This window comes from Rhinolophus sinicus, chromosome 16 (assembly GCF_057876585.1).
Source record: "Rhinolophus sinicus isolate RSI-liver-muscle chromosome 16, RSI-T2T, whole genome shotgun sequence".
Taxonomy (NCBI): domain Eukaryota; kingdom Metazoa; phylum Chordata; class Mammalia; order Chiroptera; family Rhinolophidae; genus Rhinolophus; species Rhinolophus sinicus.
The window spans coordinates 91,386,748-91,403,195 of NC_142516.1; the positions used below are offsets into that span (position 1 = coordinate 91,386,748).

The 16,448-nt window shown below is 48.2% G+C and overlaps 1 long non-coding RNA gene across 1 annotated transcript; it reads right to left on the bottom strand.

Moving 5' to 3' along the window:
• Positions 1-895: 895 nt before the first annotated feature.
• Positions 896-6,783, bottom strand: LOC141571316 (uncharacterized). The gene is made up of 3 exons (XR_012496082.2): positions 6,582-6,783; positions 3,545-3,668; positions 896-2,453 (listed from the first exon to the last, which is right to left on the bottom strand). It is a non-coding gene; the product is annotated as an uncharacterized LOC141571316 (long non-coding RNA).
• Positions 6,784-16,448: the final 9,665 nt, after the last annotated feature.

The following is a 16,448-nucleotide window of genomic DNA, read 5'->3' on the forward strand; positions in this document are numbered from 1 at the left end:
CCTCCTCTCCCTCCCATCTTCTGCCCCACCCCCTCCTTTGTCCACCTACACCCGCCCCAACTGCCCCCCTTCTCCTCCCCGCCTCCCCCATCTCCCCGCCTCCCCTCCCCTCCTTTCTTCCACCTCTCTCCCCTTCTCCCACCCCCTCTCCCCTTCTCCCACCCCCTCTCCCCTGCTGCTGTACACAGATTTGGGCAGAATGTGGTTGCAAGGCCTTCGTCAAGAATTCAGAGGAGAAAGTTTGCCGCTGTGCTGGAGCCCGGCTGCTCGGCTCCCCTCCAGTCTGCGCCTGGGAAGCTGGCCTTACACTAGGGCGGTGGCTCCCGCCTGGCCTAGGAGCCAATGCTCTCCGGTTTTCTTCTCGGTTTAACACGATTCTGCTCTTGAAATTTAGCACAGCAACGTGAAGGGCAGCAATCCCTTTTATTTTAGAGAGGAAAAGGAGGGTGCAAAAAGGATTGAGAGGGGACAAGGCCAGGGGGAGGCAGAGAATAGGAGAAGCAGTAGTGCTGCTGGGCTGGGGGACCACGAGAGGGGCTTTGAGAGCAGAATTTCCTATTTGGGTACCAGCCAGGGGCCAGGTGTAAAGATAGGGGGGCCTCAACAACACTCCCCGGGAAGGAAAGTGTGTGGCATTTCTGCTGTCAGAAATGATGGCCACACTGTCTTGTTTTCCACTTTCATCTTCAGACTCAGTAGACCCAGCACCACAGCCAGGGCCTGTTTGCAGGGTGTGATGACGGCTTGTGCAGAACATAGCGCCTGCTTTCCTAGAGGACAGGCCCAGTACACCATAGGCACATGATAAAAACAACAGCTAACTCATTAGCACTGTGGTAAGAACTCTGCCAAATGGATTGCATTTAATCCTTGTAACAATCAGGTGAGACTTTTATTCCCATTTTACATATGTGGACACTGAGGCATGGGTAGGCTAAGTGACTTGGTGGTGACCTCACAGTTCTTAGTGGCAGACCCAGGACTCAAACCTACATCTGCTTGACTCCAAAACCTACATTATAATGACTTAGTATTTGCTGGTGGAAGACAAAATGATTCAGCTTCAGCACAAATGGGACTGATAACCCCATTTGGAGGACAGACAGGTAGGTTTGCAGGCAGTAGAGTGAGCAGGGTAGCCAGTAAATGCTCAGAGTTCTCCCAGACTTGCATGTCACAGTGGACATAATCAGCGCATCTTTACCTCTCAGAATGTTACTGGGCCTTTCATTAGCAGGTGTCTCTGAATTCCTAGACCTTCTCCATGGTAGGAACTCAAAGAGCAGTTGTGTCTAGTTAACCCAAGTCTCCTGTGGTTGGTTCCTTAGAGAATACCTGGGGCCCTCGGCTGGTAGCCCTGTGCAAAATTACTGGACTGTTCAATAGGATTTTTAAAAGTCCCCAAATTCCCATTCTTCTACAAAGGAAACATGACAAGGGGGAGACCCACAAGACCAGTTAAACTTGAAGGTTTAATGGGACCCTTGCAACACACCCAGAAATCTCTGGGGGACTCTGAAGAACACCCTGGAAAAAAACTGGGATCCTTGGTCCCTGTGGTATTATACAAGGTGTTCACTCTGGAGACTAAGGAGATGGGTGGCCTGGTGATGATGGTGATGGGACATTTGTGATGTCCTTTTCTGTTTGTCCCCAGCAAATATGAAGCATGCCTTGCACTGTCAAGCTTTTCCGATAGTTTCTTTTTCAGAAGGTGTCACGATACCACTAAGGAGTTTTTTACTTTAGGTGTTATTTTTCACTACTACTTAACATCTACACACTCATAAGTCACCAGAACACACCCTAATTCTCACCCCAAAATGAGACACATTTGACAAGGCCAGCCTTCTAAGAAAGGCAGTGGGAAGCCTGGAAGTGCAGCGTTCCACGCATGTTCACATACAGAGCAGAACTGGTGTGTAAGACGCTGTGCTGTGGAAGAATGTCTCAGGGTGCTGTCTGACAGTTAATTTATTTCTAAATCTCGTACAGCTAACATATTGCTAAATAACCCCCCACAGGAACACTAGGGAATTATCCTCCCTGTTCTCCTTTCTCTATTTTTACAGGTGAAGGGCTGAAGCCACCCAAAGGGGCTTACGACAACCTGACACCCCAGCCTTGTTTTTTGGGGTGAGTGAGGTAGCAGGCCTGTGGCCCCCTTGGCGGACAACCCAGTGGAGAAGGAACACGGCCCCCTGGCCAGCTGTGGGCATGGCCACAGAGGCAGGCCAGGCGTTCCAGGCTGCTGCTCCACCACACAACTGGGCCATGTTTCCCATCGTGCCCAACTTTCCCTAGTCTTGTTGTCACAATAGCCCCATGGTAGAAGCTGAAGCCCAGGCTGCCGCTCAGGAAGTCCGCCTCTTTCTGAAGCCTAATGTCAGGCTTTCCTTGTAAGGAGGAGGGAGCCCGGGAGCTGGTTGGTCTCCTCTCTCCTGCAGGGCACCCTAAAGAGGAGAAGGAAATCAGGCAGGTCAAAATGAAGCACAGCCCATCTCTGTGCCTGAAGCTGACAACCCACCCGCCTCCCTGTGCACGTGCAGGGCCTCAGAGCGGGTCCCTCACCCGGCCTTGGAGCTGTTGCCTGCTTGCAGGCTACCCCACATTCTCTACTGCCGGCCCCATCTGCCACCACCATGGGCCTGCCCAGACCTTTCCTGGCAGCTGTGCCTGTGCTGGGTACCATTCCTAGAGTCACTCTCAGGGAACCCAGAGGCAAGTCCAGGCTAATGGGCTCCGTGAGACACAATGGAAATGTGGGTGTTGGCCTTCTGATTGAGCCCCTCTACAAACACTGCCTGGGTCTGGGTCTGAGTCTGAGTCTGGGTCTGGGTCTGGGTCTGGGTCTGGGTCTGGGTCTGGGTCTGGGTCTGGGTCTGGGTCTGGGTCTGGGTCTGGGTCTGGGTCTGGGGCAAGGTGGCCTCAGGCCTTTGCTGTGCAGGACAGTGAGGGACGGACGCAGGCCTCTCAGCATCTCTTAAATCATCCCACACAGAGCCACTTAACTTCAGCATATGCATGCTGCCGCTGGCTCTGTCGCCAGAGATGAACTACAAGTCATAAAATCAGATGAAGATCTGTGTAAATCTTCCCAGCTTAGAAAGTTGAAGATGAAAGGGATACGAGAGACCGTCTAGTTCTGCAGCTGTACAAACGGAGGCCAGGGAGGTGTGTTGTCAACCTGACCATCACAAAGCCTCCGGGGGCTATGCCACTACCTCCTTGCTGTCTCACTCATCTGTAGCATCTTTCAACTTCCAGAAACAACTAACGAGAAATCAGTCCTCCAGCGTCTTCACCTCCATCTACATTTATTGTTTCCAGCTGCTAAACATTGGCACTTTTGAAAGTGGGGGCCCCTTCGGTCCTTAAGGGTCAGTGTCCTGGGAATGCTGATTGAGCAGAGTGGAGAATAGGCAGGGGACTGGAGGCTTAACTGCCAGCTTCCTCCGTGGCACCTGGGGATCTGTCTTTCAAAGCCCTGGGTGTGCGCCCTCCGCACATACCAACCTACAGAGTCAGTGCTCACTCCACTCACCTGAACGTTGGCCCTCTGGGGAGGGAAAGCTGGAGGACGTGCCATGTTATCATCTAGTTGGCCGTGGACGGGAAGCTGTTCGGGCCCGCTGGAAAGCTTCAGAATCGTCCCGCGGATTCAGGACCTGTAGTGTCGGAGATCCTTTAAGGGACCAGTTCTAGAAGAAAGCTCACAGGTGCTTCTAGTTTTGCCTTTGCCTTACTCAAGACCCTCTGGCTGCAGGTAACCAACCTGAGTTCAAGGGAACTAGATGGAGAAAGTCATGTTTCAGGACAGATGCTACTAGCAGCCCAGGCAGGACTCCTCCAGCTCGCATCTCGGCTTCACCTTTGGCTCTGCCACCAGCTTTCCCTTCTTCTCCATGCTCCTTCAACTACCACGGTTACATCTCTTCTACTGAAGAGATTAGCATCCCTTGCTCCTGACACACCTTAGGGCCTCAATGAGCAATCTGTGATGGACTCCAGCTTTCCCTCCCCATAAAACGAGGCCATACTGCAAAGTACGACAGGAAAGCCACTGAGAGCTACAGCAGACACTAGAGCAGCTACTTCGTGGAACATGCTTTCCCCACACAGCCAGGTTCACACAAGAGGGGGTGATTGAGAAAGAGCTTTGGGAATCTCAGGCTCTGTGTGAAGTGACATTTCTGACTGCGAAAGGGTGGGCCACGAGGCGAGGGGTGTGACCTGATGGATGTTGTTCGGAATTTGAATTAGAGAGTACTGAAGACTTTTTTCTGTTCCAAAATGTTATGAGATTATCACAGGTTGGGCCACCTCTTTCCTGTTTAAACAGGAAATTTTAAAATTTTGTCCACTGCAATGGCTTTTCTATGTGAACATATTTTCAATGTTTTGAATGTGATAATGAGATTCAATTTGTAGAGATGATGCCCATTTTCTGAAACGTGGCCAGGAACACGTGAGATTTAAAGGAGGAAGACTTTGATTTCATAGGAAATGTGTGTCATTCTCTGAGAGCATCCTAAGAAGGATCGAAATGTACCTAATTTTTCTTGTTCCATGTCCAGTGTGCTTACCACCCTTATAAGTAATCATAAATGTTGCTTTCTGAGTAACTTTCTAGATAAGACATGGCATCTGTTCCAGGGAGAATGATTTTAGCCTCAGCAGCTGAGAAATGAGATGAATTATCTGTCTCATTATAGTCAATTTGGGTAGTCAGGAATTACCCTGGCATGGACAGATAGACAAAAGAGTAAACAAGACTCTAGTATGCTTTTTTTAATGAGGCAAAAGGTGTTTTTTTTGTTGTTTTTTGTTTTTTAAATAGCATTGAAGGTTGAGTATTAACACAGAGCTCAGAGAACACTGAACACAGAGGTCTGTGTATTTTATAAATTAAAACATACAAAAAAACAGAGTGGTTGTAGAGGGTTCTGTGTTTCTCACTCAGGGGAAAAGGGACAAAATATCAGTGTGGAGGGACTCCAGGTGTCTTCTAGCTATATCTCCAGTGCAGACTTACTCCCACAGTCATGAAGCATGCCAGGAGCAGAGATACAGCCTGAAAGTGTTTCCTGGGAATCTGTGACTTTTTCTTAGACTATGTGATGAGATTTTTGCTGCCTAGATACGTCAGAGGTTGGAACTCCATGGCTAGTGTTTTGGTAACCTAATAAGCAGAAAATCTTCCCTGGGATTCTGAATTTTGAAGACTTATTTCAAAAAGCCAACAAAAAGGCCCAGACATAATTTCAGCACATGAAAACAACACTAACAGAAACTGAGCTATATAAAAGCTGTATAAAGAGTGAACCTTCTCTCTCTTCCACAACAGCCCAATTCTAGAATCTAGTTTCATGAGTAAGGCAGGAGAATATATGGTGGTTTGATATTAGTTTGTAGGACCTTCCTAGGCGATGAACTTGTAGGGAAATGGGATCAGTGAAGCTGGAACAGACCCAAGATCAGAACTTGGGAGGCTCCTACGACTTTGTCCTGGGACACAGGACAACTGATGTCCTTCCCTGGGTGTCAGCACTAGATGGTAGCTTTCCTATGGGACTGGCTTTGGGGTCTGACCCACAGTGGCCCTCTCACCTGGTTCCTCTTGTGCCCGACAGAGTAAATCAGTGGTATCGAGACAATTAATGAACCAGGGTGGGAGCAATCCTGTTGCAATTTCTTGTTTATGCTTTACTGACCTACCAACGCCACTGGGCTGCCAGCTTCTTAAGGAAAGGGACACATCTTGTTTGCCACTGTATCCCCAGTGCCTAGCACAGCTCCAGTTCTAGACCATTATTATAAAATGAAGTGAAACGTTCCAAAGAAAGCAAGACTACATTCACTCTCTTCCAACCAAGGGCACAGATCAAATGCGTCGGTATGAGAGTGGGGTTTTCTTCCTCCAGGTTCTCTTGGATTTTCAAGGAACGGGCACTAAAGTGCTTCCGGTCCCCTGAAGCCTTAGTTCTTGGGTGTTCTGGGGGTGAGGGCAGGGTCTGAGTCCTTGCTAGCCTGAATCTCCCATACAGTGCCTGGCACCCTATAGATGACCGATAAACATTTGTTAAATAAAATAATAAAGTGATGGCTGCTGGCCTGACTTGTGCCTAGCAGGCTGCTGTCATTGCCCAATGAATGGGCCTCTTTCAACACAAGACGTTAGGAAACTGGATTTCCCTAAAGGGAAAACTGTTAGGGCAGCAGGCCTTTTTCCCACCACTTTCTGGGGAGATGAGGAGAAACACGGGACAAAACTCCTCAGGGGCATGGTCCTGCACTGACCATGCCTAGGCTTTGGAGGGGACCCGGCGTCCCTTGTCAGATGATGACAGCCCCAGAAACAAGAGCCGGCAGGCAGATTCGGCTGCAGGCAGGCATTTCCTCTCCACGTGACATGACGAGGTGACTCCTCACGCTCCCCACCCCCGAGCCTGCGCAGCCAGCAAGTATCTCAAAGGTGAGGACCACAGACCGTGCCCTGCAGAGGCTTCCCCTCCCCCCACCCTCCCCCTCCGCCCAACCTCCCCCTCCCCCCAACGCCGTACTCCCCACACCGCTCCTACTCCCGGTGCCTCCATTTGGTGACTCCACCGTCGGCTCAGGCGCCAGGAAAGAGACACCTGCCGGTGGAAGGCGGCAGTGCGGGTCCCCGCGGGCACTTGAGACAGGCAGGCCAGGCCCAGGGGTGGGAGAGGCCTGGGAGGGGCCCGAAGCGTGCGATGTTCTCCTTTGCAAGCCAGTTCTTCATTCCACTTCCGAGGACACAACGTGATCTCTCGTCTTTGGACGCTCTGTGAAAGATGGTAAAACAGACATAGGTTTAGGTATAGGGGAGCCCAAACGTCCCCTGTCTTGGCCCTTCTCCAAAAGTTCAGCAAACCAGCACCCCCGCACCTGCTGTTCCCTGAGCTGCTGGGCCAAGAGAACACAAGAAATATCCTCTGCACTCAGAGGGTCAAGTTAGATTCAAGTTCACGTAAGGCAGCCAGCTTGCTCTCAGGCTAACTCTTACCCACACCCCGCTTGAGACAGGGCCCCTAAACCCGCGTGTGTGTGTGCGCGCGCGCGTGTACCTGCACACGCATGAGAAGGTGTGCAAGGTGAAAACTGGATGGACTAGAAGTCACAATGAAAGAAGCCAGCAAAGTGCAGTGAGAACAGAGTGAGAACGACTGACAATGAGCCTGGGACCCAGCAGCAGTTTAGTTGCACAGGCAGGACTAGCCCCCAGTTGTGATCCCCAGGAGGGAACTCCACAAAGGCTGGACAAGTGAAGAGTCTTCGGGCTGCTGGCCTGGAGCTAATCCCTTCAGTGGGGGAGGTTTGAATCCTTGGAAGGACAGGGGGCGGACAGGAGACTCTACTCTGGGAAAACAGTGGCTTCAGGTCAGATGCTGCGGCCCAGGTCTGGTGTGTGGAATGGTGCCACTGTGGCCCACAGGGAACCACTGCTGGTTCCCTATAGTCCAGGAAGTGCACGATGAGCCTGGGATTCATTTGTGGGATGGTTAGAACTGTGGTTCTCAAAGCACCACCAGCTTCACCGGGGAACTTGTTAGAAGTGCAAATTTTGGGACCCCCACCCTAGACAGACTGAATCACAGGTTTTGGGGGCACGCCTTAGGATCAGTCTTTAACAAGCCCCCCAGGTGGTTCTGATGTTCTCCAAATTTGAGAACCCCTGGATTAGTAAATGATGAATAGAGGAGCCAGCGGGGTGGCATTCCAGGTGCAGGGCGGTGAGAGCTGGGCTCCACGTGTATGAATGAAGGGGAATAAGGGTGTCCCGCTGACAGGTATAGGATGAGGGGAAGGGTATCCATTTTGTGAGGGAGAGAGTGCTAAATAAATGTCATTGGGTCCTGTTGAGTTTAGTGCGATGTCAGGACACCCACATGGAAATCCTCAAAGCAGCTGCAAGTCAGACACTGAAACAGGTGGGTGAGCAGGGATGGGGTCACCTGTGTGGGGTGGAAATAAAAGGAGTGGGTCAGCTCACTGAGGAAATAAGTGTTGTGGGATACGATCAGGCAGAAGACAAGAGGACATAAAGTCCAGAAGCTTACCTGGAAGAGCTGGTCCCAGAGGAGGAAGGAAAACAGTCAGCATGGTGCCACTGAGGCAGAAGACGAGAAAGAGATCAAGAGAGAGCCAGAGGGCGGGAAGAGAAGGCCTCAGACATCGGCTGGCCTTGGGCACTGTTTTCTGACCCATTAGAGGGCTGTGAAGCAATGTGGTTGTGAAACCAGCATTTAAAATAATAACAGAAAATGTCACTGTCTCTCACACAGCAAAGATACAGTTTCATGAAATTTCTGTTTAAGATATTTTTTTGGGGGAGGGGGATACAATGTCATTTCTGTGACATTCTTGCCAAAAATGTACAAAATCAGTGTAATCATGAAAAAAACAGCAGACAGATCGAATTGGAGGGACATTTGACAAAATAACTGATCAATACTCTTCAAAAGTGTCAAGAAAAGTCTGAGGAACTGTCACAGATTCAGGAGACTAAGGAGAAATAGCTTAAATGCCATGTGGGAACCCGGAGAGGATCCTGGAACAGCAAGGTAGTGCATGATGCAAAATATGGTGAGTTTTGGTGAAAAAAGTTTGAGAGCCACACTGGAGGTGTGGAAAGGCTGTGGAGCACGCAGTGAGAACGAGCTCATGGTGCTGAGGTCCCCGAGGGTTTTGTGGGTGCTATGGGGAGGGTGAGAAGCTCAGGCCACAGTTGTGGTTGGTGAGAGGGCTGGGGTTTTCATAGTGCCTGCAGGAAATTAGATGCCAGACTCCGCTGTGGGGTCTGACAGTGGCTGTGGATTCCAGTTGGGGAGGAACTCTGACCCCAGGAAGTGTGAAGGTGGGTGGACACCATGGATGTTGAAGCTGTCACAAGGCTGTCCTGTTATCACCGATGACAGCCACTGTGTGTGGCTGTCATGCCAGAAACCCATCCTCATCCCTAGGGGAGGGTAACAGTTGATAGTCTAGTTTGTGCTATTTCTTTGATTTTCTTGGGGTGGGGGTGGGTGGGGGGGGGGCAGGAGGAGAACTGATTTCAGGTCCCTGTTTCATAATCTAAGTTTCACAATGGAAGTTATGATTGAAGACCTATTTCATAATCAAAGTTTCTCTAAATTTTAAAAGCCCATAGACAGACAAGTGCCCGTATTTCGCGAGGAACCCTTCAAGCAACCTGGAGGAATGGAAGGTTCTGGTAACTCAGTAGCTTCTAACCTGCCTTGTAAATGTATTGAGTTAGAGCGGTGATTCTCAACTAAGGGCAATTTTGACCCCAGGAAACATTTGGCAATGTCTGGAGACATTTTCACTTGTCATAACTGTGTGTGTGTGTGTGTGTGTGTGTGTGTATACGTGTGCTACTGGCATCTAGTAGGTAGAGGCCAGGGATGCTGCTAAACATCCTTTAGTGCACAGGACAGCCCCTCTGCCCCACAACAGAAAATTATCCAGCCCCAAATGTCAACAGTGCCGATGTTGAGAAACCGTGAGTTAGAGGAGGTGGAAATGTGAAGGCTGTTTACAGTCAGGAGAGTTGCCTGGTTGCTTTTCACAAAAGAAGGGTATTAAATTTCATTTCTTGGCTTGATTTCAAGTGGATAATTATAACCTGCCTACCTAAAATTTACACTTTAATTTTCAGTGGTTATCTTTCTCCAGTTCGTGCTTAAACAGGCTCAGCGTGGCTGTATTCTTGACAACAGGGCGATACTCTGTGCCTGAGTTGGTTACAGGTCAGCAGTGGGTAAAAGGATTGGTCTTGAAGTGATTTGAAACCTTTGGGGGAATAAAAAGCACTAAAATGAGAAACTCGGGACATTGTTGTCATTATTAATTATTAGTAATATTTCAGCACTCATTTGGCCACTCTCAGGATTCCCCCGGGATTCCCATTAGTAGGAAGGTCAAGATCAGATTCGTGACCTTCAGTCTAACTGGAGGCTGCCCAGAATTAATATGTTAGCTGTTAAAAGCAGGGAGCGCTGGCTCTGCAGACCGGGCGCCTGCTCTCAGCGTTTGGGAGAGGCTGCACTGGCAACACCCAGCCTCAAAGCAAAGCTCCAACCTTCCATTTGTACACACTGTTCCCATATTTAGAACAGAGTGGCACATACTTGTCTATTGCTTCAAGGCAAGAGCAAATTCTGAAGGTATTAAATAGAGTCTTCCTCAAGCAAACAAGACAGCCTAGAAAAAGTTCAGGGCAAGGCTTTGCCTCTCTGTTTCCTCACATTTTTAAAGATTATAATAATTCAGGCTGGCAAAATTTAAAATCAGAACTCTGGCTGCCCACGGATGGACAAACCAAATGGTTACCTTTCTATAAGCCACATAGATTAGCTTGTGAAACCTGATTTGGCTTTATTTATTTATTTAAAAGTATTTAGCGTAAAATAAGCCTGGACAGCTACAGACAGGTATAAAACCAGCAGGTTTTCTTTTTCTTCTTCTTTTTTTTTACCTTTGAAAGTTTTTCTTTTCTTTCTTTCTTTCTTTTTTTTTTTAAACTTTTTTTGTTGTTGTTCATTTTCCCCTAGGATTTCTGTCTTTAGAAAGATAGTATCAGCCTCATACTTAGTAACCTGGAATTTTGGCAGTGTTACTTTTGGTATTGTTAATGGTGATATATGTTACTTCTCTGCTTGACATGCGTTTATTTAAGTAGGTTTGGAATGGATAATGTCCTGGCAAGATTGTTCCTTAAAAATCCATATTATTTCATAGTATAAGTGCTGCCTTCATATATGGGCAAAATACCACTGATTTTAATTTGATTTTTTACGAGCTGACTCATCCACACCCTCTTACCTAGGCCCTGAATTACATTTTGAAGGTATTAGCCAAGAGTGGCAGAGAGGCAGAAATTTTGGTGAGAGGCAGAAATTTTGGCCACAGGGCAGAGTTTGTCTTTGCAAATCAAAGTGGTGTGTCCCGGACAGAGCCTGAGACCCTGCGTCCTGGTTGGGAAAAATCACACCATAATAAGAGTAATGTTTATTGGCTGTTTAGTATATGTCAGTCTGAGTCCAAGTTTCACTCATTTAAGCCTTTCTACAACTTCTTAAGGTGAGTGCTACTTGTCGCCTCTGTTTTACAGCTGAGGAAACGGAGGCTCAGAGAGGTTACTTTATCCAAGGTCACGGAGCAGAAAGACTCCACTGCAGTTTGAAACAAGCCATCTGTCTCTACCACCCTTGCTGTTGCCCAACAAACATGATCTAAAAAACACAAATAATATTAGCATGTGATAATTATATAGTTTGCAATTATTACCTCTTTTATTCAGGGGGCATGATGGTAACTAGAATCTTGGAAGGTGTCTCTTCATAAAAATTAGCTTTAGAAATGGTGAAACACAAGCTCTCACACTCTCTTTCCAGTGTCATGTTAGCAGAAGGCTGATGTGAACAAACTTGGTGCCCGAGAGACCACTTGTTTATTTTCCTGCTCCCCAAGACAAATTTAGGCAGTGGGGTGTTTTAGGATTTCTTTTCGCAGTGCTTTTCTTTCTCTACACTTTTCCTGATCACGATGCAGGTGACACCGTTTTGAAGCTTAATTACACCTCTGGCCTTGCATTGCACGAAGCATTCTACTCATGACTGTGTTTTTGGAAGCTAAGGGCATGGTAGGAAGGGCATATTTATCTTGGAATTGAGACTCGAGAAATGAGTTCCTCCCTTGAACATGGCTTGAGATATATCACCTCCCCATCTGGGAGTTCAACCTCAGGTACATAAGAAGCCAACTGTAAATTTTAAGAGTACAGGAGAGCAAGAAGCCATTAATTTGGATGACACCTAATGAGGTAAAGTGCAGCCATCTATCATTTCTTCAGGGGTTTAGTATTAGTATGTCTCCCCACTGCCTCCCCACTCACTCACAGTGGAGAAGGCTAAGAATGATTGGCAAATTCAGCACTATTATGGCTTCAATATGGCCCTTCTGCATCAAGTTGGAATTGGAACAAGCTGATAAAGTACAAAAAGTTTATATGCTTATGAGACATGCGGCAATGTATTGGCATGGTCTCGGAGGCCCTTTGAACTTGGTTCCCACCCCTTCTGTCTAGCTCTAGCACCTTCCGCTTCCCACCCTGCAGCTACACCAGGTGGCCTGCTTCCCTTCACTCCAGGTGAGGGACAAGGCAAGTTGAGGCCACATTTCAGAATTCCAAGGACTGGTTTCCTACTTCCTCAAGGCTGCAACTTTGAGACTTAGAAACAAGACTAGGATGGGTGCTGTGGTCCCAGGATGACTGACTCGGGCAGCCTAACCCTGCAAGAGACAGAAGGAAATCAATGTCATAATTTAAGGTGGGAGGCGGTTCATCCATGTGGCTCCCTCCCCCTGGCATGCCTTCCTTTCTTTATCACTCGAATTATATTTTGCCTTCAATATCCAATCATCTTCCAGTGAGAAGCTTTTCCTGACCCAAACCTCTGACTGAGATACCCCCTTCATGCTTTACTCATCACCTTCTGGGCCCTAATCAAACGCAAATACTTTAAATGCCATCACAGTCTTAGAGGCACCGGTCAGGCATTATCGGGCAACCTGAGCTCCACCGGGATCCCCCAAGCCCACTGTGCTCAGCATGAGGGCAGCCCTTCTCACTCCCTGTTTACTTAGAATTAAGTACAAGCCCTTGTAAGTATAAATTATTCTTTATGGTTTCTGGTAACATGCACTATTCTATTGTTAAGTTGTGAACCAAGACAGAGAACATTTTCAACTCGCTGCCTATGATCTCTTCTCTCGTGTTTCCTGGGATCTGCTTCCCTCATCCTCCTGGAAGCCCAGCTCCTGTGCTAACACTCCACAGGTGTTTCCCATGACCTCTACAAAGTCTTTCAACAGGTGAGAGAAAACTTACAAGTGTGGCACAACAACTGATACCAAATCTATAGCCTTTTCCATGGGAGGCAGTGGAAACAGGTTGGGCAGGTGCAATTTGATGCTTTATCTCCCTTCTTACATGCTACCATTTCTCTTTCTAGCAAATCAGATTAGAAGGCTGGAAGGGCTAGTGGGGGTGAGCATGGCCTGATGAAGACCGAGTTCTTACTTCTTGGGGCTGCAGGCATTGCAGAATCAAGGCTAAAGGCCGAGAGAAGGCGTCACAGCCCGTGTGGCCACTTTAGAATTTCGTCTCCTTGGACATCAAAAAGGATAGGATTGGTGGGTAATTCCCAGGGATCCTGCTGCTACAGGACACGACTTCCAGGGCAAAGAGTGTTTGAGGTTACCTGAAAACCCCAAAATGTTCATGTGATCCTTTGACACTTAATAAATGTTTTCCATTGTGGTAAAATATACATCACATAAAATTTACCATTTTAATATTTTTAAGCCTACAGGTCAGTGGCATTAGATGCATTCACTTTGTTGTGAATCACCACCATTCATCTCCAGAACGTTTTCACCTCTCCAGACTGAAACTCTGTCCCATTAAATGTGAATTCCCCATTTGCCCTCCACCCCCACCCTTGGCAACCACCATTTTACTTTCTATTTCTATGAATTTGACTCTGGATACCGCATATAAGTAGAATTGTACAGCCCTTGTCCTTTTGTGACTGGCTTATTATACTTGGCACAACATCCTCAAGGTTCATCGTTGTAGCATGTGTCAGAGTTTCCTTCCTCTCTTTTTGCTGTATCTACTGTGAGCACGAAGAGCGTTCTCATCAGTCAGAGTGTCGACGTTCCAGAAAATGTCATCCTCACTCTGAAGGGACGCACAGTTATTGTGAAGCGCCCCAGAGGAACCCTGTGGAGGGACTTCAATCTCATCAGTGTAGAACTCAGTCTCTTTGGACAGAAAAAGAAGAGACTCTGCGTTGACAAAAGGGACACTCCTGGCACTATCTCTAGTCATGGTCAAGGGTGCTGGCCAGGGCTTCCATCACAGGAGGAGGTCTGTGTGTGCCCACTTCCCCATTAGCGTCACTGTCCAGGAGAATGGGTTTCTTGTTGAAATCTGAGATTTTGTGGGTGGAAAATACATCTGCAGGGTTCAAACAAGGCCGGGCGTTGCTTGTTCAGTATCTCAGGCCCAGAAAGATGAGTTAATTCTTGAAGGAAACACCAGTGGACTTGAACCAAATTCAACTGCCTTGATTCAGCAAGCCATAACTGTTAAAAACAGGATTATCAGAAAAATTTTGGATGGTATTTATGTTTATGAAAAAGGAGCAGTGCTGTGGGCTAATGAATAATATCTAAGTTATCCAGCTACAGAAATGGCAAAATGCTGGATGATTCTTAGGACCTATTTTAAAGACCCCATAAAAGCTCTGTATTGAAAAAACATTTTTTCCCTTCCTTTTTAAGGCTGAGTAATGTTCCATTCTATGTATAGACCACACTTTGTTTATCTGTTCATCTAAGGACACTTGGGTTGCTTCCACCTTTTGGCTACTGTGACTAATACTGCTATGAACATGGGTGTACAAATATCTGTTTGAGTCCATGCTTTCAGAGCTTGTGGGTATATTCCCAGAAGTGGAATTGCTGGATCATATGGTAATTTTGTGTTTAAGTTTTTGAGGAACCGCCATATTGTTTTCCATAGCGGCTGCACCATTCCGCCACTTTGGGTAGTGCAGGTCTCAGCAAGCCGTCAGCCTGGAGGAGACATGAATCTTCTTCTTTAATTGTCCAAGGACTTGCTGATGCTGGGGGTTATTACCAAGTTTCTGCCTTTGGTCCCCATCTACAGAAGGAAGATGGCAATTACTGCTCCTCTCAGGAAAAGCAGGGAACATGGGAAGTTGTTGAGATAGGCTGGGAGAAGAAATCTGGTTCAAAATACCCTGAGTTCTCAGGGCCAGGGTCTGTGCCCACCCTTCCTCCAGCATGAGCTGTCCGATGCACAGGTCAGGGATGGCTGGAGGCCACTTTGGCGTGGCTTAGTTCTCACATCTGTCCTGCTTATCAGACATGAATATCAAAGACTTCTCTGAGGTCCTTGTATAAAGGACCATCCTCAGCCACCAGACCGTTATGCCTCCATTTCCAACTTTTGCCTAAGCTTGCCATCTCCCTTTTCCTTTGGTGTGGCATACAGTTCTAGAGAGGAGTGTCTACCAAACGTCCATCAAAATCCAATGAAGATTTGTGAATGTGACGGCTGCATCTTTTCCCTCAGCCTCTCCCTTCCCGACACCTGGCCAGTTCTTCTTCAGGCTGCCAGCAGCTCTGCCAGTTTCAGAACACACTTTTGCTTTCTGATCCAGAGCAGGCCCTGTCAAAGTACAGAAGGCCCCATACCTGTCTCTCATTGAGGAAACAAGTTGGAAGGCCGCCCCTCTGGCACTCCGGACAGGCCTGGCCTTCGGGGCATCTCTGGCCAGAGTTGCTCAGGTGTCCTCTGAAGGAGGGCTGTGGAGAAGTGGAGGGCGCCGGTGCTCTGGCTGGGACTCTGTCGTGGTCACAGCTCACAGAGAGATCACTTCCGCAGGGCTCTGCTGATTTTGTAGCCACGAGCCATCTGCACAAAGATTCTTGCCCGTGCAAGGTCAGAAATAGGGGTGTGCGGACTCTTCAGTGCTGACTAGGAGGTCTCTGAGAAACAAGATCCCACCTGTATCTGCCAGCAAAGATTTACCTCTTGTTTCCAAAGCATCAGCTGGCAAATTCCTTAGGCCTTGGGGGCCAGTAGGGGAGGGCTCCTGTCATCTGAGCAGTGGCCATGATGCAGAAGGGAGTCTCACGAGTTGTGCCCCCATCCCAGTCCCCTGTCCAGGCCCGGCCTCCTGGGCATGGCCTCTTGGAGATGACTTGCTCTCACTGGAGTAAGGCTCTGAAGGTGGGGGCAGGGGTCTGTCCCTTGGTCCCTTGTGCACATCTGCTTCCTCAGCAGCTGGAATAGCGCCAGGCAGGAGGCGCTCAGTTGGGACTGGTGGAATGCCTGAATCCCTAGCTGAAATTGGCCTGCGCTGGAAAATGGCTCCTCCCCTCCACTCCCCCTCCCCCATGTTCTAGAGGACAGGCGCTGCTGGGAAAGCCACTGCTATGGAGAAGCCCTTTGCAGCTCTGTTCAGAGGAGGCCTTGGGCTGAGATAACAAGCGCCTTTCTCCCTTGTCTTTCTCCAGGAACTGAGCCATTGCTGAAGACTATCCTTAGAGACAGGGGAAAACAAAATATTGCCAGGCTTCTTCAGAAGGGGGGGTCTGGGTGAGGGGGGGAAAGACTGTATTAAAATGTTAATAGTCAGGCTGTCACCGTGTGTGTGTGTGTGTGTGTGTGTGTGTGTGTGTGTGTGTGTGTGTGTGTGGCTTTTGAGGCAAATCTGCACATATTTGCATACATCCCACACATACACCCCAACCTGCAAAGGGATAGCCAGCTCTTTCCACCTATAAAGCGATTAATCCTTCTGCTCTCTCCTTTGCAGGAT